At 36.9% G+C, this 26,550-nt stretch overlaps 1 non-coding gene across 1 annotated transcript; it reads right to left on the reverse strand.

Moving 5' to 3' along the window:
* Window positions 1-8,647: 8,647 nt before the first annotated feature.
* On the reverse strand, window positions 8,648-8,751 carry LOC147475963 (small nucleolar RNA R71). Its single transcript, XR_015209961.1, has one exon. It is a non-coding gene; the product is annotated as a small nucleolar RNA R71 (small nucleolar RNA).
* Between the last annotated feature and the right edge of the window lie 17,799 nt (window positions 8,752-26,550).

Below are 26,550 nucleotides of genomic sequence, written 5' to 3' on the forward strand. Positions count from 1 at the left end.
GTTTAGCACAAAACTCATTCATGGTGTAGTTAGGGACCTGGCCTCAAGTCTGAAAATGAAGGTGTCAAGTGGTTTATCATTGGGAAGTATTTGTTTACTAGGTGGATTTAAAAAATCATGAAGCATAGGAGAAACTAAAAGATCGAGTGCAAACTCGAGGCTCCTTTGAAAAGGTGGAGGGTGGGGAATATTGGTGATGGAGGTGAATGATTCTCGGCCAGAGCTCTCAAGTCCATATCATCGAAAATCTTGATATATGCAAGACATTCCTCAATAGGTGGGTCAAAAGGATCACCGGGATAGAGATTGAAAAATTCATCTTCCGTCATAGCATCAAGGGATGAATGGTTGTTGGCAAGGGGGACTCGAAGTGGTAAAGAAGCGGTGCAAAAGAGTTGCGGGAATTCTTCTTCGATTTAGGCCTACTACCGTGGAGTCATTGTTAAAGTCGGAATTTCGAAGGAAAGGAATTTGTTAATCTGTTTCTCCGAAACATGTTTTGAAGTAATCTTGAGCTAAGCTCTCCGATCATGCTAACCTCGCCATTTGTAGATGAATTGGGATACCGTGGTCCTCATTTTGAAAACATTTACCTCAACGTAAAGATGGCCAAAGGACAAGGACATCGAACCATCGCGCAGTTTATGAGCGTTGGCGTGTAGCCAAGAAGGGACGCCTAAAATGATAGGTATAGAGTCGTTAGTGACTTCGTGGTCGAGGATAACGGTCGGGCCGGGTAGTAAAAATTTTGGACTTTAACCAGCACATTTTCAACCACACCCTTAGGATACTTAATAGACCGATCAGCTAATTGCAATGTCATTTTAGTAGGTTGCATCTCCTCTAGACCTATTTGTTTATACAAATAAAAATGGGAGTAAGTTAACACTAGCCCCCAGGTCTAGTAGTGCGGTCGTCGTGTAAGAATCTCCTAAGGTGCATTGTATAGTAGGACGACCAGGGTCCTTGTACTTAATAATTCTATTATTTTCGGATAAAGTTGGGAAGTGTTCAGTTAGAAAGGCGTCTTTAGGTATGTTGGTCTTACGCCTAGTAGTGCACAACTCCTTAAGAAACTTAGCGTGGTTAGGTAACTTTTTTATAGCTTCGAGAAAAGGAAGGTTTATCGTTAGATTTTTGAAAACATTCCTAATCTCCTCAATGTTAGTACCCCTGGTTAGCATGGCTAATTTATGAGGGAACGGTGGTTTCGCTCTATATTTAGCGTATGGCTCGACTTGATGTATAACCTTGGCTTTCTGTTTCTTAGGTTGTGGTTTAACTGGTACCTCTACAAAGGGTAGGTTTTTCAGTTTCTATTTCGCATCTAGTTCGATATCCGGTGTAGGAGTATCATGGGGTAACTATAGGCATAGTTACTTTGTTATCAACCACTCTTCCGAATCGGAGAGTGGTGATGGCATTTAGCTCACCTACGGTTGTAGTTTCCGCACTAGTATTACCGCTTACCTCAAAGGCCGTGGTTTGCCGCTCTAGGGTTGGGTATCGCTTTGCCCGAAACACGCCTTTTGGTCGACTTTCTCTTGGGCTAACTGTTGGTTTAAATTATTAACGGATTGTAGAATGTGTTGGTTAGATTGAGCCATGGTTTGGAAAAGTTGTTGGCTCACTTGTATGAAGGTGTCAAGACGATCCGGTTGTGTGTGGGTGTAGTAGTCACGGGTGGTGTGGATCGAACTATCTCGTTGGTTATTTATGGGCGGATTGTGATAGTTATTATTTACCTAACGATACCTCTATTAGCATTATAATTATTATAACTACATTGACCTTGTGCTTGACCTTGTTGAGGTAGCGCTTGGTTGTTATAATTATTATAATTACCCCTCGATCCTCGTCCTTGTTGTGGTGGAGCTTGGTTATAACCGGTCGTTGGCCTAACATATTGATTATTGTACCACTCGTAGGTGTGACTTGTTGGTTATTTCTCCAACCGGTTTGGGATTTTGTCTCCAAGGGCGTTAGGTTCACTATTAATGGAACAAGAATGTTCATAGGCTATAGGGCAGTGGGAGTCGGGTTGCCAGGGACTCCAACAGAACTACCCGGATTTGAATTTACATTCATGACGGGGATAGGCTTTTATTGTCGTAAATGGCCTCTACCTTTTTGTGAGGGATTCAATTAGAGTTTTAAGCTCGATCTGATTTAACCTCAAACATACCGGTAGCCTTAATCTGTTGAAGAAGAACTAGCTGAGCGAAGTAATCGCCACTACCCCCATTATTATTACGCTTTAGTCCGATCTTCCAAAATTTATATGCCTCTAAGGCTCCTTTACTTAGGAAACTACCCCCATTCATTATGTCTAGGACTTCTTTATGGTGGTGTAGAAGTCCTTTGAAAAAGGCCTGAACTAACGTGTCTTTGCTAGGTGATGGTGTGGACACTCTATAAGGAGATCGGTGAAACGATTCCAAGCCTCTGAAAATGATTCATGAGGATTCTATAGAAGGAAGTGAATCTTGGAAAGCATTTCATCCGTCTTTAGGGGTGGGTAAAAATGTTCCATAAACAGCTGAACAAGTTTGGCCCACGAGTCCACAGAATTAGGCGCTTGGGCAGTTAACCAAGATGCCGCCTTATCAGCTAAGGTGAAAGGGAATACCCTCAATTTAATTTGTTCCGCACCAACCGTAGGATGATGGAATGTTGTAAGGACTTGTTCAATCCTACGAATGTGCTGATAAGGTTTTTCATGGTCTAAAACCATGAAAAACGGGTAACAAATTAAATATATTTGGGGATCACGAAATCCCCAATCGGTCTGCTAGAACGATGCAAGATTTAGGGCTATCACTCAAGGCTTTATAAAAGTCAGAGAGAGGAGTCTCTCTTTCTTCAGCCATAATATTAGGTGGTGTGTGTGAAATAGCAACTAGAGGTGTAGTGGGTGGGAAACTAGATAGACTTGTTTGTTGACGTTGCCGTGTAATTACGTTAGTTGTTTTTCTTCGACCAGACCTTAATCTCATGCAAGACTAAGTCGAACTTAACTAAACATGCAACACTCCAAACAATTCTGATATACTAGTAGAAACCTCTAACTGAAGATGCGAGGTGTGGAAGAAAGGAATACCTGATTGCATCCTTGCTTCGCTTATGAATAGCGTCTTGTTTACGCGTGTTCAGTGTATATAACAAGTTAAAACACTGAAAAACTTGAAAAATCGAAATTGAAACAAACCCTCGTGGAAATTCGACAAATTTCAAATTTTAGGCGCTGGCTTCCGCTTTGAAGCGTGATGGTCGCTCCGTGTTCTAGTAACTTAGCGCGGGTCGCGCTCGGTATGGGGGTGGGTCACGCTCAAGGTTCCAGGCATTTGGGCGCAGGTGCGCTCGCTTTGGGCATGGTCGCGCTCCGTGTAATTTTTCGCGGAACTTTTCAATGCTGAAACGAACAACCACAGTATGAATCAAACAAGGGTGGGTGGGTGAAATGGGACTTAAAAATGACTAATTATACTATGAAAACAATGCTAAAGTGAAACTAAGATGGCAGCGGCGCCGTTTGATAAACATAAAGAATGATAGTTTACCTACGAAATAAAACGATTAAACTTATAAACGCAAGTAAAACTAAAACTATTTACGTGTCTATATTTATCAAAGTTTCTACTCTCAATTCTATCGAAACAAAGTGGAGTAACAAATTCGTTCCACTCCTAGTTCTCTAGCATGGAGTGTTTTCTAATCTAATTGATCAGTCTTAAGTCTAATGAGAGCTTTACGAAGGGTGTTATACTACGATACAATATGAAATTGATTATGTTGAATTTAAACTACGAATGCTATGGAAATATGATTGTTTTTGAATCTAGATAAAGGATTAGAGGGGGATTGAATCCACCTCGAATCCAACTTAATAACCTAGCATAGATTCTTGTATCTCAATTCTTACGTTCTTACGGCAAGAATTTCGAGTTCTAATCCCTAGTGTTCATGGCATTTCTACAAAATACTAACTAGCATGTGAGGTCGTCCACCCATTCTCATGGCGAATCACGACCTTCTAGAGTGGAATAGATTCTACAATGCTTCTACACTATACCACTAAGTTTTCATCAAAGCTTCATCAACCCCTTTAATGGAGGTTTTAGCCTTGAGTCATCAACCCATCATTTCCCATTGAATTATAACTACACATCATATTAAAATTCTAACTTAACTAATTTAACTAACAATAATTAAAATCTAATTAACAACTAAGAAATGATAATCAACAAGAATTAAAACTAGATCTAATAGATTGAAATAACAAAAACCGAAATGACAAGAATAATCACTATTTTATTTATCTAATGAATGATATTCAATGATTCAAGAAATTAATCTAAAACAAGAAATGAAATTCTAAAACTAAGTTCTAAAACTCATTAATGGAGGCTAACTAATCTAATTCTAATCTAGGTCTAACTATCTACCATTAACAAAGAGCTAAGCTTTTGTTTTTATACTTTCAGATCCAAAAATCGTGCATGGGCTTGGAGCCATGTTTTGGGCCGGAAAATCGGGCCCAAAACCCAATTTCTTTAGTCCAAAATGGGCTCTTCAGCTGCAGTTGGCTTCGACAGATGTTTCGTCTACTTTTGCTCCTCTGATTGGGCCAAAGCTTGGACCATTGGAAAGCTCTTTCCGAGCCAGTCGTTTTGACATAAGATACTCCCAATTCCGAGGTCTGAGTCTAAAGATACGGCCTTCGGAAGTTCTGCTGACTTGTGCACTATTTCTGCCCGTGTTGACTTTTCAGCTTTTGACCGGGCTTTACGAAGGCTTTGTCTCCTTGAATCTTGGCCTTTATTCACAGAACTCCTTAGCAACCGACTTTTGCTCTTTTATCTCGCTAAAGTGGCACATTTCTGCAGATAATAGACTTTGAAGCCTGAAATGCATAAAAACACGTAATCAGTATTAACTCTTAATTATTACTCACATAATTGGTCTAAAAGTATGATTGTTAAGGGGTTAAAACTACAGTTTTGGGCTCTTATCAAGTAGCAATGCAACTACATTGGTGGATAACCCCATGTTTGGAAAAAAATAATTGTTGCATGTTATGGGATATAAATGTGGATCCATTGTTGGATCGAAGAACTTGGATTTCATGAAAATGGTCATCAATATTGTCATGGCCAGATATGAGCGAATGTATTGTAGAATGAAATTGAGTATGAACCATGGCAAAATAAGATTGTAAATGCATGGCAGTTTCAGATTTAACAGTCATAAGATAAATCCATGTAGCACGACTAAAATCATCGACAATAGTTAAGACAAAACGAGCATTGGAATAGGATGGTAAATGAAAAGGACCCCAAAATATCACATTGAATCATTTGAAAAGGTCTAATAGTTTTTATTGAACTATGAGAAAAAGATAAACGTGTTTGATTAGCTTGCGAATATACATGGTAACTAGCATTATTGAAACTACAAATAAAAGGAAACTGCTTAGCTAAAATCTGCAAAGGAGTAGAACAGATATGTCCTAAGCGATAATGTCATAAATTATTGGTGGTTGATAAGAGTCCAAAACAGTAGTTTTAACCCCTTAATAATATTACATTTAGACCAATTATGCTTATAATTAATAAGAGTTAGTACTGTTTACGTACTTTTGTATATTTCAGGTATTGGAGTCAAATATGTGAAGAAATATGTCACTTTTGCAAGAGAAATGAGCAAAGATTGGTTGCTAAGAAGTTCTATGATTAAAGTCCAAGTTTCAAGGAGAAAAAACCTTTTTAAAGCCCAGTCAAAGCTGAAAAGTCAAAGTCAATGCGGGCAGAAATAGAGCATAAACGTCAATAGAATAAATAATGACTATTTAGTACCACGAACTTTCACATTTTTTCCTAAATAGTACCCGAACTTTGTTTCTCGCCTATTCATACCACGAAGTTTCAATTTGTTTCAATTTAGTACCTTAGTTAATTTTCCATCCAATTTCGTCCAATTTCACTAATGGCGTTAGCACTATTCTCGCGAACAGTGTTTTTTGAAAAATTCAAATTTTGAAAAACACAAAAAAACACTATTTACGTGAACAGTGTTTTGACAGTTTTTTTTTTAAAGAATCTTTGATCAATCTTAAAAATTAATTCTTTAATGAAAAATAAATAAAAAACACTATTCACATGAACAGTGTTTTTTTTTATGATTATCTAATTTTTAAGATTGATTAAAGATTATTACAAAAAACACACTATTCACATGAATAGTGTTTTATTATTATTTTTCATTAAAGAATTAATTTTTAAGATTGATTAAAGATTCTTAAAAAAAAAAAAAAACACACACACACACACACTTCACGTGAATAGTAAAACTGTTAACATGAATAGTGTTTTTTGTTTTTCGAAATTTGAATTTGTGAAAAAACACTGTTCACGTGAATAGTGGTAACGTCGTTAGTGAAATTGGACGTAATTGGATGGAAAATTAATTGATGTACTAAATTGAAACAAATTGAAACTTCGTGGTATGAATAGGCGAGAAACAAAGTTCGGGTACCATTTAGGAAAAAAAACAAAAGTTCGTGCTACTAAATAGTCATAAACTCTCAATAGAACTTCCGCAGGCGGTATCTTTGGACTTAGATCTCGGAATTAGGCCTACTATAAGTCAAAACGACCGGCTCATAAAGAGATTTCTAATGGTCCAAGCCTTGACCCAATCAGAGAAGTAAAAGTGGAGAAGGCTATTATAGTAATTTCCAGTAGAGAAACCCTTTTTGGACTTAAGTAATTAGGTTTTGGGTTTGATTTAATGGCCCAAAACATAGCTCCAAAGCCCATGCACGAAATTGTAAACCTAGCCCTCTCCTATATAAAGAGGACTAAGGAAAAACTCTAATACTCTCCTCCTTTAGTTAATTAAGCTTTCTATCATTACTTTTCTTTAGTTTTAAACCCTAGTTATTGTTTTATTAGCCTAATCACCATTAATTCAAATTTAAGTTATCTTTAATAAATTAGTTCTTCATTATGTCTTATTCTTATTCTTTTAATCATGATAGTCTAATGAATCATAGTTAAACCTCCATTATAGGGGTTTGATTGAAGCTTTGATGAAGACTTGATGTGTTAGTATAGAATAAGTTGTAGTAAAATATTCCACTCTAGAAGGTAGTTAATTCACCATGAGAATAGGTTTAAATTGCCTCACATGCTAATTATTAGTTGGTAGAGATGCCATGAATAATTAGGGATAAAAAAGACTTAATATTTATATGAAAACATAAAGATTAGGGTTGCAACAACTCCGTACTAGCATATTAAGAATTAATTAAGGTGGAATCAAATCCCCCCTAATCTCTTCTTCTCATTCACATCTTCTCATTAAATTGTCATAGTATAATTTAGAATATCTTAATTAGTTATTTTCACCATATTAGTATAATTAAACAATTGCTCTCATTGATATTTTAAAATTGTTTAAGCTATGGATAATTATTACATCTAAGAACTAGGAGTGGAACGAATCCTGACTCCCATTATTGCATGATAATTGAGAGTAGAACTTTGATAACAAATAGCAAAAATCCATGTCTTTACTTCTTCTTAGTATAATTAGTTAAGTTTAGGTAAACACATTATTTTTATGTTTTATCAAATGGCGCCACTTCCATCTTAGTTTTTTTTAGATTAGTTTCCCTTCGTGTTTTCAATTCTACCAATATCCCGTTTCACCCACCCACCCAATTGTTTGGTTCTAACTGTGGTTGTTGTTTTTTTCAGAATTTTTTTTTCTCGACATAGTACTCGGAGCGCACCCGCACCCTCTTAACTCTATTTCTAGAGCACGCCCGCCCTTTTGTTATTTGATTTTTTTTTCAAAACAGTACCTTGAGCGTGCCCACGCCATTATTTATTTTATACTAGAGCGCACCTGCACCCCTTCTGAAGAAAGCCCGATTCATAGGTTAGTTACAGGCTCTCATTTTGTTCAAGTTGTTTTTACTATTCAGTATTCCGAACTTCTTCAATACACTGAGATCGCGTATCAAAGACACTATTCGTACGCGTAGCAAGGAAGCATTCAGGTACTCCTTTCACTCCTCGTCTCTACTGTCAGAGGAGTTTTAATTCTAGTATATCAGGTTATTGTTTAACTACTGCTAGTGGTTTTTTTTTATATTGGACTTAGCCTTGCATGAGATTAAGGTTGAGTAAGAGTAAACCATCTAACATTATCTATAGTAAACTTCAACGCACATGCCTATCTAGAATATCACACACTACACTTGCACCAATGGCTGAAGAAACTGAGACTTTTCTCTCTGATTTTTACAAAGCCCTAAACGATAGACCTAAGTCATGCATCGTTCTTGCAGACCCAGTGGGGGATTTTCAAATTCCCGAATATATTTAATTTGTTACCGGTTTTTCATGGGTTACACCACGAGAAGTCTTATCAGCATATGCATAGGATAGAACAAGTTCTTACTACATTTCATCATCCTACCGTAGGTTCAGAACAAATTAAACTAAGGGTGTTTCTTTTCACCCTAGCCGATGAGGCGACATCTTGGTTAACTACCCAAACGCCTAATTTTGTGGACTCATGGGCCAAACTTGTTTAATTGTTCATGGAACAGTTTTACCCACCACTGAAGACAGATGAAATGCTTCAAAAGATTCATTTTTTCTGCCAGAATCCTCATGAATCCATTTCAGAGGCCTGGAATCATTTCACTGATTTTCTCATTGAATGCCCGCATCATAACCTTGCGAAAGACACGTTTGTTCGTGCCTTTTTCAAAGGGCTTTTACATCATCATAAAGAGGTTCTTGATATAATGACTGGGGGTAGTTGATAGGGTTATATACTAAAAACATTACTTTTTGTATTAACTCTAATTCTTCATTTTTTGAATGAGAATCATATGGGCAAATGTTATGCATATTATATATGTTATTAGTTATATGCATGTGTCTAATACTTTATGTTGTAGATGATATGGTGTGAACACACATAAGATCATATCATCAATACCTCATAAAGTATAAGTAATCGTTCACAACCTAGATGGATTTGGACAAAGCATTGGTACGGTTGTAGTATAATCTGGTATTAGTCTATCTTGACGTACTATAGGATTACACTATCACACTTTGTGTGCATTGAACAGGACCAAGTGAGGTTGTTTCTCTTTATACTAACTGTATAAGAGAACAAACGCCTCTGTTATTATGGATGTTTGTCCTCCTAATCCGGATATAATAACTGGCACTTACATGCATTGTACATTGCTTTAAATCATGAATGAGTGAGATTCATTTGTGAATCAACAAACTCGATGGATTGGGTAATGACATTGTATGTATGGTGTGCTATTGATTATAAAAGGAATCCGTGTCCCTCAAGAAGTCGGGTTGATGATGTCCCCTTGAGGAGCTCAAAAAGATTGTCATGTAACCCTGCAGGTAGATTTATTCTGACATGACAATGAGGTTGAGTGGTACTACTTAAGGACATAAGATGTTGATTAATATAGTTGTCAATAACTTGACTTAATCAACGGACATTCGATATCTTAAACACGGGGAGATCAACGAGCATATAATATGGAGCACATAAATGCTGACACGTAATTTGGGATTAGGGCGGTAGTGCAACAATGGCCTTTAGTGGAATAAGCCATTTGTTGATGGACTTGGGCCGTGTGTTCTGGGTGAACATGGGAAGCCCAAGCCCGTCAAGAAGCACAACCCTAATTTCTCCTCATGGTCCCTATTGTAGCCTATAAATAGAATACTCTTTCTCTCTGGCCGAAATTAACCAATTCACTATTCACCTGGTTTAGAAAAAGAGGCAAGGAAAGATAGATCCAAAATTAGATCTAGTTTTGTGAGAAAGAAGGGGATTGGTAGATCGTTGTCCACACAACGTCCAATCTATTCTAAAGGAATACAACAGAAGATCAAGGGGTTGATTGTTGATTCGGATTCATAAAGCTTAGATTCTCAGAGTTATCAAAACTAGATCTAAAAGGTATGTTCTCTATCCAAATCGTGAGAACCCATTAATTCCGCTGCGCGTGGTTCTCGCGGTTTGTAGAAATATTGATTCTGAAAATAATGGTTCCTACAGTAGTTTCCTTAGTAAAGGAGCCTCAGAGGCTTATAGGGTTTTAGAAGATAAATCTAAGAGTAATAATAACGAAGGGGGGGGGGGGGGGAGGGTGTAATAACATCCCCCGCTCCGCTAATTCTTCTTCCACAGTTATGGTTGCCAGTATGTTTGAGGTTAAATCTGATCCCGAGCTTAGAACTCTAATCGAATCCCTCACAAAAATGGTAGAAACCATTTTTATTCAACATAAGTCTACTCCTGTCATGAACTTCAACTCTCTTCCATGTAATTTATGTTACAGTCTTGAGTATACCGACTCTTATTGTCCTCTTGTCTATGAACAACTATCACAACCACCATCACAGCCAGATAATGCTTGCTCTATTAATAGCTAACCTAACGCACCTTGGAGACAAAACCACCCCCCCCCCCCCCAACTTCAGTTGGCGAAATAATCAACAAGTTACACCTCCGGGGTTTAATAATCAAAATGTTAGGCCAGGAAACAATTACAAGACAAGGACAAAGACAAGGACAAGGGAGTTATAATAATTACAATAATTATAATAATAACAATAGAGGTATCATACCGGTTAATAATAACTATCACAACCCACCTGTTAATAATCAACGTGAGATAGTTCCAGTCATGCCACTTGTGGCCACTACACCTTCACAACTGGATCTTTTCGAAGCCTACATGCAAGCTAACCAACAGATTTTACAATCGATTAATCATTCCATATAACAGTTAACCCAAGAGAAAGCCCAACCAAAAGGTGTGTTTCTAAGTCAAGCTATACCTAATCCTAAAACGCCAAACACAGCCATTGAAGTAACCGGTAATACTAGTAATGAAAATTTAAACATAGGTAAGTTAAATGCCATCACCACTCTCCGTTTTGGCAGAGTGGTTGATAACGCCGTAACTACGCCCATTGCTGCACCACCAGTGGTAATTGAAAATAAAAAATTTCTAGATACCGATATAGAAACTGAAGATCCTACTCCTGTAGAGGTACCAGTTAAACCACAACCCAAGAGGAAAGTGGCCAAGGTTAAAACTCCTATTGATCCATATACTAAATATAGAGAGAAACCACCGTTTCTCCTGAGACTAACCATGTTAAACAAGGATACAAATTTTGACGAGATTAGGGAAGTTTTTAAAAATCTAACGATAAACCTACCTTTTCTTGAAGCTATTAAAAAATTACCACAACATGCTAAGTTTCTAAAAAAGTTATGCACTACTAGGCGGAAAACAAACATTCCAAAAGACGCATTTTTAAATGAATAGTTTCCAACTCTATCTAAACATAATAAAATCGTTAAGTACAAGGACCCTAGTCATCATACTGCACAATGCAGCTTAGGGGACACCCACACAACAACTTTTCTATTAGACCTGGGGGCGAGTGTTAACTTACTCCCTTATTATCTATATAAACAAATAGGTCTACAAGAGAGGATGCAACCAACTAAAATGACATTGTAATTAGTTGATAGTTCTATTAAGTATCCTAAGTGTTTGGGTAATGACTCACCCGAACACACTAACGATCTTGTTAGTGATAAGGTTATAGACTAAAAGCATTACTTTTGTATTAACTCTAATTCTTTATATTTTGAATGAGAATTATATGGGCAAATGTTATGCATATTATATATGTTATTAGTTATATGCATGCGTCTAATACTTTATGTTGTAGATGATATGGTGTGTGGTGACACACAGAAGATCATATCATCAATACCTTATAAAGTATAAGTAAACGTTCACAACCTAGATGGATTTGGACAAACCATTGGTACGGTTGTAGTACAATCTGGTATTAGTCTATCTTGACTACAGGATTACACTATTACACTTTGTGTATATTGAACAGGACCAAGTGAGGTTGTTTATCTTTATACTGATTATATAAGAGAGCAAACACCTCTGTTATTATGGATGTTTGTCCTCTTAATCCGGATATAATAACGGGCACTTACGTGCATTGTACATTGCATTAAATCATCAATGAGTGAGATTCATTTGTGAATCAACAAACTCGATGGATTGGATAATGACATTGTATGTAAGGTGTGTTGTTGATTATAGAAGGAATTCGTGACCCGCAAGAAGTCGGGCTGATGATGTCCCATTGAGGAGCTTATAAGGATTGTCATGTAAACCCTGCAGGTGGATTTAATTCGACATGACAATGAGGTTGAGTGGTACTACTTAAGGACATAAGAAGTTGATTAATGTAGTTGTCAGTAACTTGACTTAATCAACGGGCATCCGATATCTTAAACACAGGGAGATCAACAAGCATATAATATGGAGCCCATAAACGTAATACGTAATTTGGGATTAGGGCGGTAGTGCAACAATGACTTTTAGTGAAATAAGCCATTTGTTGACGGACTTAGGCCGTGTGTTATGGGCAAACATGGGAAGCCCAAGCCCGGGAGGAGGCCCAACCCTAATTTCTCCTCATGGTCCATGTTGTAGCCTATAAAAAGAAACCTTCTTTCTCTTGTCGTTTTTACCAAGGTTTTTCTCAAGAAAGGTTAGTTCCAAAATCGGTTCTGACCTTGTGATTAAAAAAGAGAGGCAAAGAGATAGAGAAAGGGTTGGTAGATCGTTGCCCACACAACGTCCATTCTAAGGATAGGAATAAAATAGAAGATCAAGAGGTTGTTGATTCGGATTCTCAGAGAAATCACAGCTGATCTAAAAGGCATGAATTTCTAAACAAAATCGTGAGAACCTTTATTCCGCTGCGCATGGTTTTCACAGTTTGTAAACTGCGACCACAACGGTTCCTACAGTTAGGGAGATTATTGTAGAATTATTGAGACTGTACCTTCAATGGCTGCCTACGTATCCAAATCGTTCTCTGGAATCAAGTCTCTCAAATAAACGTAGTTCTTTGTTTCAAGGGAGTGTAGTATTTATAGGATAATAATGAGAAATATCCTTTCCTTAATTGTTAGAAAATCTTATGTAAATATGTAAAGTCTTAATATGGAAGGACAAATATGTTTTCTAAATCTGTACCTGCCATATCTAGCTTATGGTGCCATAATTTTGGGCAGCGCAGGCACACCATAATTCTGGGCAAGAATGCATAATTATGGGCAGGGCAAGCACGCCATAATTTTGGGTAAGGCAAACACGCCATAATTTTGGGCAGGGCAGGCACACCATAATTTTGAGGCAGCGCATGCCTGCTATAATTATCAGCAATGCTGGCCTACCATAATTTTGGCTATCATACCTAGTAGTGAGTGGCGCTATAGTGGTACTCGAAAAATTATGTTTATTGGGTAACGAATATAGTGGTCCATACATCGCCCCCTCTTTGCTGTATGAAATTTATTCCTTGCGGCAAAGAATAAAATATTGTTGCATATATAAATACGAACTCGAGCTATAAAATTAAATGAAGGAAAATTTATGGTAGACACGTAAATATCATCTTGAGATGGTGTAAAACATCGTTATGTACATACCATGACTATTGATGTCTGAAGTAAGGTGTTGCAAACGCAAACTTGATGACCTTTGTTGCGTGGAGTAAGGTGTCGCAAATGCAAACTCCACGACTTTTGATACCTAGAGTAAGGTGTCGTAAATGCAAACTCCATGACTTTTGATGCGTAGAGTAAGGTGTCGCAAATGAAAACTCCATAACTTTTGATGCCAAGAGTAAGGTGTTGTAAATTCAAACTCTAGGACTTTTGATGCGTTGAGTAAGGTGTCGTGAACGCAAACTCTACGACTTTTGATGCGTGGAGTAAGGTGTCACAAAAGCAAACTCCATGACTTTGATGCCTAGAGTAAGGTGTCGTAAATGCAAACTCTAGGACTTTTGATGCGTGGAGTAAGGTGTTGGAAATGCAAACTCCACGACTTTTGATGCGTGGAGTAAGGTGTCGCAAACGCAAACTCTATAACTTTTGATGCATGGAGTAAGGTGTCATAAATGCAAACTCCACGACTTTGGTGCCTAGAGTAAGGTGTCATAAATGCAAACTCTAGGACTTTTGATGTGTGGAGTAAGGTGTCGTAAATGTAAACTCCACGACTTTTGATGCGTTGAGTAAGGTGTCGTAAATGCAAACTCTACGACTTTTTATTCAAGCCAACGTAAATTTTTTTTTTTTTTGTGTAGATGGAAAAAGTTTACATAAGAGAGGATCATCTCTACACCAGAGAACTAGCTTGCTTTTAAACTCCATGATATGGTTGTTCAGGTCATAATTTACTTCATTAAACTTTGGTAGATCTGAATTGTTGAATCCTTCTTGACGCTTTGCATTCTGTGTCATCAAAGGAAATCTCCCAACGACATCTTCGTTTACAACTAGGTCTTTCCAACGAGTTTTGGCTGCACTGGAGGAACTTCTTGCCATTATGTTTCATTTAGTGATCACCTCCAGTTGTTGCTTAGCTTTAGGGTCTGCTGGATTCTTGAATTGCGAGACCTGAGTTTATAGTACAGACTATACTGTCGAAGTTGAGAGTAGTTTCTTCGATACGGTCGCATTCTAAGCTAGTCTTCAGTAAGCATTCTGTATCAGTTGTTTGTATTCAAACCATCGTGTTTAACTTTGTCACCCCCAAGTTTTGAATTGAACATAAAGTAGTGGTGAAGCTTGAAATTTTTTGTAATACCAACTTCTCGTCTCCAGTTTTCTTTACAAATGACTTCTTGACCATGTCTTTGTTTTGTTGGTCAGTGTAGGCAAGCTAGGGTTCTCTAATATTTTATGTCATATTATATGACCTTGACGTCAATTTCTTGTGGTCGCCCCCAGTTCTGCATTTTGTATCATCAAAGAAAATTGCCCAACGACATCTTCGTTTACTACAAAATCCTTCTATCGAGTTTCAACCACACCCGCATTATTCATTGTTTTCTTGATAATGTCTTTGCTTGTTGTACTGTGAATGTTGCTCCTGTAGTATCTTGATTTTAAACTTAAGGAGTAACTTCGCTATGCTGCATCTAATGGTGTGGTCGCCCCCAGTTGTTGCGTACTTCTAGATTTTGCTAGTTCTTTAGACTGCGAGACCTATGCCGATAATACAGGCTAAGTTGTCGAATTAGGGACTAGTTTCTTCGGTGTGGCCACATTCTAGGCTGATCTTTGTTAAACCTTCTATAGCAGTTTGCTGCATTTAAACCATGTTTTAGGTCGTGTTGAAATTCGTGCCTGAGGTCATGACCTTGTCGTCTGACATCGCCTCTTATGGTTGATGTTATCCATCTTTCTGATCTTCTTGACATGTTTTAGATCGTGTTGCAATTTGTGCCTAAGGTTATGACCTTGTTGCTGCATTTCTTGACATGTTGCGATTAACGCATGATGATTTTGGAATCTCATGGGAGGTATGATGTCTTCCTGACAACGTATTTTGTTGTTCTTTATGCCTTGTGTTATGACCCTTGTTATGCCCATCATCCTTGTTATTTCGAGATCTGGATTGCCTCCTCGAATGGGATGAATGTATACTTGACCTTTAGTGACTTGGATGATTTTTAGGGACAAGTTCTAATGGATGGAATCTGCCATTATTATCCTATATTCGATTGAATACATTTTGATTTTTACTCTATTTGGGGGCTCTTGACGTTGTGGAAGAAGTAGCATCGGCGTCATCCGTTTGTATTTGCTTCCCTTTGTCCAGTTGCTTCTACAAGTAGTTGTTGTGTTTATTTTCTCTTCTGAACCTTTGACGCATCATTTCTAATGTAACGTCTTCATCTTCTGTCTCCATATTTTTTGGATCTACTTCGTTTGCATTTGTAGCATCTAGATCTTGAGGATAAGCTATTGGAGCCTTCGGTCGTGTACATCTAGATCTGGGTTGTCGTGGCACTTGGAGATGTGAAGGTCAAGCTTGCAGATCTTGTGCGGCTAGTTGATCCATCGCGGCCTGATTAATCGGAACTTCAGGATTTGGTAAGTTGTTTTCTTCTTCTTATCGTGTTCGTGCATTCTAGTTCCTGTGAACTTGTCTAAAAGGGTGTCTTTAGTTAGACCTCATGTACTTTTGAGAGAGTGGGGAAGTCGTGAGCCTGGAGCTCTATGTGAACCCATAAGGCAGAGGAGTTGAGTAGTTGTCTGTGGTTAGACCCTCAGTGCTTCGACAACATAAGTGAACACTATGTTAGCCTAGTGCGTAGATGGTGTAATTGATTTCCCTTCTGATGTTATCCACTAGTGTTTCCCCACTTCTGTTGCTTACTAGTGCTGCCCACTTTTGGTGCCCAAAAATGTTGCTCACTATTGCTTCCCACTTTAGGTAAGAACTAGAAGTGTTGCTCGTTGGTGCTGCCCACTTTTAGTGCCTACGAGATGGTGTCATCTTTCTCCGTTCTTGTTATTTGTTGTCTTGTATTCAGTCCATACCGTTATAGTTTACATTAAATCTGATTGTGTTGTAGAAGTGGCAACATTATTGTCGTTGTCTATCTTGTGGTTGTTTCCTTTTGCTTTACGCTGACAATATTGTGGCGTCTCCTCTATAACGATGGTATTATCTTGTGTGTAGTTATGTTTTCCATTGCTGAATCCTACGGACAAAAATAAATAGTAACAAAAATTTTAACGAAGAAAAAGTGAAAAGCAAAAATTAAAACTTTAGACTGTAAAAGTCTGGATCTGCATTGTGGTGGCCGTTAATGAAGGCAGTAGAGGATGCAAATTAATATTGAGCCTTTTAGCTTATAGAGTCTCTTGATCTAGTGAGTTGTTGTGTTAGACTGATGAACTTTTGTTTGCCTGTTTGTCTGATATCGAGTAACAACCGTTGATGGAACTTGAAAGTAGTAGATCTATTTCGGCTGATAGTTGAAATTTGAATGTTTGTTTAACTTATTCATTCCACTTTCCACCATAGTTAACTTTGGTGTTCTTCTCTGTAAGGGTGTGAGATCTGATAACATCTTGGAGCACTTGTGGAAATTCGCTTGCATTTTTGCCGTTGTTGATAATTGTACTGGCCTCCTTTTGTTTAGTTGCTTTTACAAGTTATCGTTAAGTTTCTTTGTTTTTCTGAACCTTCGATGCAGCACTTCCAGGGTCAGGCTTTTATCATTTCTCTCCATATTTTTAGATCTGCATCTCGCGAAATTGTGCCATTATGAGGAGAAGATACTGGCTAGTGAGACCGTAGAAGTTTAGATCTTGGCTTTCGTGGTATTTGAAGCTACAAAGGTGAAGCCTTATGGTGGAACTTGATTGGCTGGATCTTCAAGATTTGCTAAGTTGTTTCCATCGTACTGTTGTGTTCTTCCCTGGTTGTTTACTTAAGATCTTGTAGTTGTCGCCATTAAAGGAGCTTAAAGGAAAAACATGGAAGAGGGCCCGTTGATAAGAACTATAGACGTCGCCAATTATGTTTGGGTAAGAACTCACTCGAACACACAAACGATTTTGTTAGGGAGATTGTTGTAGAATTGTTAAGACTGTACCTTCAATGGCTGCCTACAAATCCAAGTCATTCTCTGGAATCAAGTCTCTCAAATGAACATAGTTCTTTGTTTCAAAGGAATGTAGTATTTATAGGATAATAATGAGAAATATCCTTTCCTTAATTGCTAGAAAATCTTATGTAATTATGTAAAATCTTAATATGGAAGGACAAATATGTTTTCTAAATCTAAACCTGCCATATCTAGCTTATGGTGCCATAATTTTGGGCAGCGCAGGCACACCATAATTTTGGGCAAGCATGCCATAATATGGGCAGGGCAGGCACGCCATAATTTTGGGCAGGGTAGGCATGCCATAATTTTGGGCAGCGCATGCCTGCCATAATTATGGGTGGCACTAGCCTGCCATAATTTTGGGCATCATACCTAGTAGTGAGTGGCGCTATAGTGGTACTCGACAAATTATGTTTGTAGGGGTACGAATATAGTGGTACATACACTAAGGGTGTGGTTGAAAATATGTTGGTTAAAGTTCAAGATTTTTAATACCTAGCAGACTTCGTTATCCTAGACACAGAAGTCACAAACGACTCTGTTCCTATCATCTTAGAGCGACCTTTCTTGGCAACTACCAATACACTCATAAACTACTGCGATGGTTCGATGTCGGCCATGTCCTTTGGCCATCTTTCTATTGAGATAAATGTTTTTAAAATGATGCAACAGTTACCCGATATGACTATCGATGGAGAAGTTAGCATGATCGAGAGCTTAGCTCAAGATTATTTCAACAACACGATTCCAAAGAATCAGATGCACCAATTTCTTTCCTTCGAAAGTTCTGACTTCTACGACGACTCCTATATAGAGGAAGTTAAAGCCCTTTTCGAGTTTACTCCTATCTTAGATCCTTCTGTAGCTCCATCTTCCGAGTTTGAAGACCTCTTACCTAAATAAGTCTTCACTACTTAAGAAGAGGACCCTCCGAAAGCCTTTTTACCCATTCCTCCCACCCTTGTGCTTAAACCTCTTCCTACTGAGTTAAAATATATCCAGCTTGATCCGGATATATGGTAGTCATCCGATGATCATATCTTCTCAGTTATCTGCTGATGAAGAGGTATGTTTTATTAGGGTGATTAGGGAACATCGTTCCGCGATCGGTTGGTCCTTAAATGACATTAAAGGGATTGACCTTAGTGTATACACGCATTGCATACATTTGGAGGATAATGCGAAGATTTCATGCGAACCTCAGCGTCACTTGAACCCTACCATGAAAGTGGTGGTTAGGGAAGAAGTCTTAAGGTTACTTGATGCGGGCATCATATATCCTATCTCCGAAAGTGAATGGGTATGCCCCATTCACGTAGTTCCTAAGAAATCGGGGGTTACCATTGTGCATAATGTTGTGGGTGAATATGTTTCCACATGAGTTCCTATGAAATGGAGGATCTGTATTGATTACAGACGCTTAAACGATATGACACGAAAGGATCACTTTCCTTTACCTTTTATAGATCAGATGCTTGAACGTCTAGCTGGTCATGCTTATTATTATTTTTTAGATGGCTACTCTGACTATTTTCAGATCATTATCGATCCTGACGACCAAGACAAGACTACCTTCACATGTCCTTTTGGAACATATGCCTATAAACGAATGCATTTTGGCCTTTGTAATGCTCCTGGTACCTTCCAGCAGTGTATGCTTCATATCTTTAGTGACATGGTGGAGTGCTTCATGGAAGTTTTCATAGATGATTTTTCTCTCTATGGAGACCCTTTCAGTGAATGCCTGTCTAACCTTTCCAAAGTGTTGACACTGTGTGAGGAGATGAATCTGGTTTTAAATTGGGAAAAATGTCATTTTATGGTAAAAAGAGGAATAGTGCTAGGTCATATTGTATCTAGCGACGGAATAGAAGTAGATAGGGTCAAATTAGATAAAATAGGGTCTTTACTTATACCACGGATTATCCGTGACATTAGAGCCTTTTTAAGCCATGCATGTTTCTATAGACGTTTTATCAAGGATTTTTCAAAATTAGCTAGGCCGTTAACTAATATGCTTTTAAAAGATGCCATCTTTGATTTCAATTATGACTGCAAACAGACTTTTGAAACTTTAAAAACTGCTTTAACATCTGCACCGATTATACAGCCTCCCGATTGGTCTAAACCTTTCGAGCTTATGTGTGATGCTAGCGATTATGTTGTTGGTGTTGTGTTAGGTCAGAAACTAGATGATAAGTCCATTGTTATTTATTATGCTAGTAAGACTTTAAATGATGCTCAACGAAATTACACTACTACGAAAAATGAATTTTTAGCTGTTGTTTATGCTTTAGATAAGTTATGTCCTTATTTGGTTGGTTCAAAGACTTTAGTCTACACTGACCATGCAGCTCTTAGGTACCTTCTCGCCAAGAAAGATGCTAAACAGAGATTGATCCGATGGATTAGGAAGGGATTGCCTTAGCTTCTAGAGCTCAATAGATCTCATCTCCTGCAAGAGTTTACCCTAGAAGTTAAGGATAAATGAGGGGTAGAAAATGTAGTTGTCGATCACTTATCTAGAGTAACCAATGACAGAGATAGTGATTCTGAGTCCATACCTAATTTTTTTCCTGATAAGCATCTTTATTCTATTTTTTCTGCACCTTGGTATGCCGACATTGTGAATTATTTAGCTTAAGATATTATTCCTGATGTTTGGTCAAGAAATGAACGTAAGAAATTTTTGGCCAGAGTTAAACTATACTACTGGGATGAGCCATACCTTTTTAAGTATTGTGCGGATCAGATTATTCGTCGTTGTATTCTCCAGTGGGAATATAACAAGGTTTTATCTTTCTGCCATAACAAAGAGTGTGGTGGCCATTTTAGTGGTATGAAAATGGCAGCTAAAGTTCTTCAATGCGGTTTTTATTGGCCTACCCTTTTAAAGATGCCCAATTTCACTGCAAAACTTGTGTTCATTGCCAACAACTTGGGCATATCACTAAACGTAATATGATGCCTTTAAATCCCATTATGGTAGTATAAATTTTTGATGTATGGGGCATTGATGTCACACCCGAAATTTCCAGAAAATTTAAAATAGGGAATTATCCACACCCTATTTTATATTCTGAAAATCCAGGATGAAACCAAACCCTAATAACCCATTATCAACCACGATATTAAAATATATATGAGATCAAATTAAAACCAAAAGAACAACTCTTAATGTACAAATTCAAGAATTTCGAAACAACTCTATTACATCTGTTTCAAATCAAGACTTTATATTTCATATAACTTATACCAGTAAGACTCCAAGAGCGAATCCAAATCAAGCGTCTTCATCCACTTCACTCTACCATCTATGTTTCCAAGAACACACCCACGTTGCAAAAGAAAGCAAACATGGGTCAGCAAATTGAATTTGCTGGTATGAGTAGACCAACTACATAAAAACAATTCCATACTTTAATTATCCAAACAAACACTTTATATGTACCCATAACTTAACCATTTTCAGCTTGGAAGACATGTAGTTCCGTCATTTCAACCGGCATAGTTTATTCCCAAGCAAGACATCCATTCTATTAACTCATGATAATAACTCATTTTAATAACTTAGTCATTGAATTAAATCTTACCGATATCCCCTTCTATATAAGGGTAGGACAGCGTCCCTGCACAAAATATCATTAAGTCCTACCCTCCTATAAAACAAAGTTAGGTTTCCCAAACCTAAACATTTGATTCATATATCTACTTCTCTTATAATACCCATGAGAATATATAATCTGACATAATATATCATCAATATTAACATTCAAGTCCAACAACTCGCTCATACTTAAAGTCAATATTTTTCTTAAAAACCACTTGTCTACTTATGAGAACGAGGAAATATATCACAACTAGGGAGTACATTCATCCCTCGTGAGTATTAACTCACACAAACCATGTATACATTTCTTATAAGATATCATCTACATCATAATACATAAATATTCATATGCAATAACTCAGTCACACATAAAAATCAATATTTTACTTTGCTTATTAATTATCTCGTTGACTCATTTATTAAAAGACACAACCCAACCTTTAGTTCCTACTCCACGATTTGCACTACACACATTTGCCAAATCACATATATCTGTGTGCCTCACTCACACCGAGTACCACTACAAGATATATGTCCCAAGCGGGATATCGCCTCTAGGAAACATACTTTCATCTTGTAAACTCATAACTTGTGAGTCACAGCCATCTCTGGGCTTTCCATACACATAATCACAAAACCACCTTTGGGCATAACAAAATATTAGGTCATTCATGGCACATTCAATGAATACCTTGGGTCATTCCTGCCACATTCAAGGAATACCCATCATAATACTAACAGGTCATTCATGGCACATTCAATGAATACCTTAAGTCATTCTCGCCACATTTAAGGAATACATATCATAACACTAACAGGTCATTCATGGCACATTCAATGAATACATTGGGTCATTCCCACCACATTCAAGGAATACCCACCTATATTCCCGTACATTCAAGGAATACAGCCCACCCGCAAGGCGAATGCCTTAGTTCCTCTCTAAGGCGGCTTTTCACATGACATCACTAGTCATAAACATTTCTTTTCATTTCTTTTTATCACAATAGCATGGAGAGATCTAAAGATGTGGGCGACACATTAAATTTTCACCAGACACTTTTACACCGGATTTTAACACTCAAGAGTTCTCAGTTATTATAATATTTCATTACAAAACAAATATCGTCTCAAACAATAATTCATTACTAAAGATTCTAAACACAATAACTAATCAACTCACCTCATTATCAATTATATAAATCTGGGATATCAAAATGTTCAATCAGGAATAACGCATTAGTTAAATGTCTCGTGAATACATTTTAAACAACAACAATCACGTACACAATTAAGTACTAACATTGTACACATATAATTATCACAAAAACTAATATATAATATATAATATATATATATATATAATATAGTGTAGTGTAGTGGCTGTACTTTTTCTCAAAGCTGCCTACGTATCCAAATCTTTCAAGATTGGAATCAAGCCTTCGTAGTTCTTATAAGCCATATTGTCAAAGCTATAGTTCTTACTACATTCATCCAAATGATATGTAACTTAATTATTTAGAAACTAGGGTATGTAGACATACTTTTTCATGTATAACTCGAAGTCCCAACCTCAGCCCATCTAAAAGAAAAGTTAGGTTGAAAATGGTAAAAATCCTAATTTCAGCAAACTAGATTTCTGACGGACTATCTTCCGAATGTCACAACTCGTTCCACAGGTATCCAAATACATCAAGGCTTTTTGTGTTGAAAATATAACACACAGAACTTATTATTTTATGTTTTACAACAATACTCAATCTCATTCTAAGTATACGAAAACTAGGTTAGAACACAGTGCACAAAAACTGATTTCTGACGCACTATTTTCTATCAGCCAAACTTCCAGACATCATATCTACCTCCACAGACCTCGGAATATGATGAGGCCAATTGAGTTAGAAAGAAGACTTATAAAAATCACCTTTTTATGCTTTACAAAAACTCTAACTCTCTTCCTAGCTTTATGCAATTTGTGATCAAACCCTATGTAGAAAACTGTTTTCTGACGAATATAATTTCTGACACATAGAATTGTCGAGGTCATATCTTTTCCGTAACTCATCAAAATTAAGTGAGGCTCACTGAATCCGATAAAAGATTATCTAAGGTTTCATTAGATTTTGGTTTCCCACAAATCTACAAAGTATAGTGTCCTATACACTTCCTACAATGCAACATATCCAAAATATGTGCACAAACAGTTATCATATATTGAAGTCAGTTTTCATAATCTTAAACACGAGTATGAACTCGGGTCAAAGTATGAGGTTGTACCTCTGTAAGTCTAGATTCTAATGGTTTTGGAATCAACACAAAAGAGTAAATATTTTATTTTATTTGATTTTATTACTGCAGACTGCTCAGTTTCAGTCCCAATTTCTGCGTCAGACTTCAACTTAAATTTCAATATGCAAAACGACTAGATATGAAATTTTACAAAACACGACAGTTGTAGATATGCGTGTCTACAGTATACAGGCGTTAGATTCATATAAAAAAGATCAAAAACGAATTTTCTATGCTTAAAGTACTAAGAAAAGCTCTGAAATTCTGAAAATCAAAACATTATAACATGAATCCAATGACTTTACATCATTCAAAACAGTTGCAGGCCTATATAATACTACCAATCAATCGATAAACAAATGTTTTACTCAATACCGTATACAAGTACTCCTGAACACAACAACACATATATATCAAAGCTAAACTTTTGGTGCCAGTAACTCAATATACTGAAAGTCTCTGATTAAACAAATAATTTCAATCTCAAAGTTCTATATCATTATAGAGAATTAAATACGCAACTAATTTAAACCATAGTAATAAATCAATTATATGAAAATAAGGTTTAGACTACTCACCCGAAATTAAATTTGCAAAAGAATATCCATATATGCTTCCTTTTCTCCAATCCCTTTTCTTTTTCTTCCCCTTCTTTTTATTTCTTTCAATCAAAAACATTCTTCTTAATGGAGGTTAGGGTTTTGTTTTTGAATAATGATATTTTTACAGAGAAAAATTGCATGTCTTGTTTATTCAATGTTTTAAGTCTGTTTAAGTTAACTTATGGGCCTCAAATGGGTCTAAAACACCCTAAGGTCCATACCTATATCAATGGGTATATTTTAACAATGTTTTCAAGCCCAACAATGATTCTAAAATACCCACACAAATTCTAACAAACAATTCAAGTAAAAACAATTTTGAAAAATCAACAACAACCAAACAAATTCTAGAACAAGCTAGACTTCATAATATAATAATTATTTTCAATTCAAATAATGTAATCTATGTTGCCTAAAAATTGGGGTTGTTATAATTGATTTCATGGGTCCTTTTCCTGTTTCACCACGGTTTATTTATATTCTTGTTGTCGTGGACTACGTTTCCAAATGGATAGAAGTCATGACTTGCCGTAGTAATGACCATAAGACAGTTGTGTTTTTTGTTAAAGAATACATTTTCTGTTATTTTGCAATAGAGTTGTTGCTTTTTTAGTTAAAAAGTACATATGGAGTTACCCATAAGGTGGCAACTCCTTATCATCCACAAACTAGTGGCAAAGTAGAAGTCTCTAATAGGGAAATTAGAAACAATAGTAAATCCTGATTGGAAAGATTGGTCTAAGTGTCTAACAGATGTCTTATGGGCGCATATCGAACAGCTTTTAAAACTCCTATAAGAATGTCTCCCTTTAGACTTGTGTTTGGAAAACCTTGTCACTTGCCCATTAAATTGGAGCATCGTGCTATGTGGGCTATAAAAAGCATGAACTTCAATATTGATGAGGCAGGTGTCAAGCGCAAATTGAAATTAAATGAGCTTGAAGAAATCCCGTAGCGATTCTTATGATCTTGCGAAGGATTATAAAGCTAACATTAAACGTGTTCATGATAAACAGATTTTGCGTAAAAAGTTTGTGGTTGGTCAAAAGGTTTTGCTTTACAACTCGTTTGCATATTTTCCCAGAAAAATTAAAAACCCATTAGTCTGGTCCTTTTCTGGTTACTGAAATCACCCCTTATGGGGAAATCACTTTGGTAAATCTCAAGGACAACAGTACCTTTCAAGTTAATGGCCAATGTTTAAAATATTTTCACGAGTTAATGACCCCAGATGTAGAGGATGTCCTTTTACAGGACCCTGTCTACGAGGAGACTGACCTTTGATGTTTGGTGTACTTTCTTACATTTTAATATATTGGTAAGTGCACCATTAAGGTAACCGGGCCCTCCCTTTAGAGTGTGTGGCTATAAGTACCCGATCTTAAGTCCACATTTAACACAATTCACGCTTTCCACTCTTGCATGTTTTCTCAATTTTTAAGTCATATTTCTCTATGGAGTGATTTATGTCTTTATTGTTTCATTGTTCTCCTTTATATTAAACCTTATTCATAAAAAATAAAAACTATTAAAACCCTATAAACAGTAATCTAGCAAGTCTCGGGAATCTGACTTTAACAGACCCACGTTTTAAAACAAATTTTCTAAACCCTATTTTCAAAAAAATTGTTTGGGGGTGGGGTGTTTGGTCTTTCCATTCTTGATCGCTCAACTTTCTATTCCTATTGTTTATGTCATTTAGTCGTATTTTGATTCGAGTTGACACTATCTATAAATTTGGATTTCTTTTGATCATATAACTTATGTCATTCACGCATTTCAAGGAATTTTCCATCTTTTTATATGTCAACCACGGTTAGATTTGATTTTTCTATAGATCATTGGATTGTACTTTCTCTGCTGATCGTTTTCATAGCTCATTCGCCAAAATCAGATCGTTAACGAATCGGGATTTTTAGTTTTAAATTTTATGAGGCATAAGACAGGATGGGCATTATAGGGTTTGTTTTGGGCTTGGGCCCAAACGAATTAAACCCAACACGGTCACGTGACCCCCTTTTAAAAACCAAATGCGAGTTTTTGGTTTCTTTTCTCTCCGCTTCCAAAACTCAAGAACAAGCCTGAACCCAGAAAACCTTGAGCGCGCACGCCATCGTCTCAAGCCTAAACTTGAGCATGTCCGCGCCCTAACCTCCACACAACTTATCCAAATTTCGGTAGAGTGTTTAATTCACTACCCCCCACCTTGCATGCACCCCAATTTCCAAATCTAAAACTCAATGGCTCCTCCAACCCCAAAGATTCTTCCGGAACAAGTTTTTACTTTTCAACAATTTTCACCATTTTTCAGTCACGAAATGGGTATTAGGAAGTGAGAAGGGTTGTGGTATTGTATGGATGATTTTTATCACACTGATTTGGTGTGTGATTTTTACATGAAGAGGGAGATTGATGGTCGTCGGATTTTTGTGAAGGTGAATGGTAGTCGGAAGGAATTTAC

This window comes from Coptis chinensis, chromosome 9 (genome assembly GCF_015680905.1).
Source record: "Coptis chinensis isolate HL-2020 chromosome 9, ASM1568090v1, whole genome shotgun sequence".
Classification (NCBI taxonomy): Eukaryota; Viridiplantae; Streptophyta; class Magnoliopsida; order Ranunculales; family Ranunculaceae; genus Coptis; species Coptis chinensis.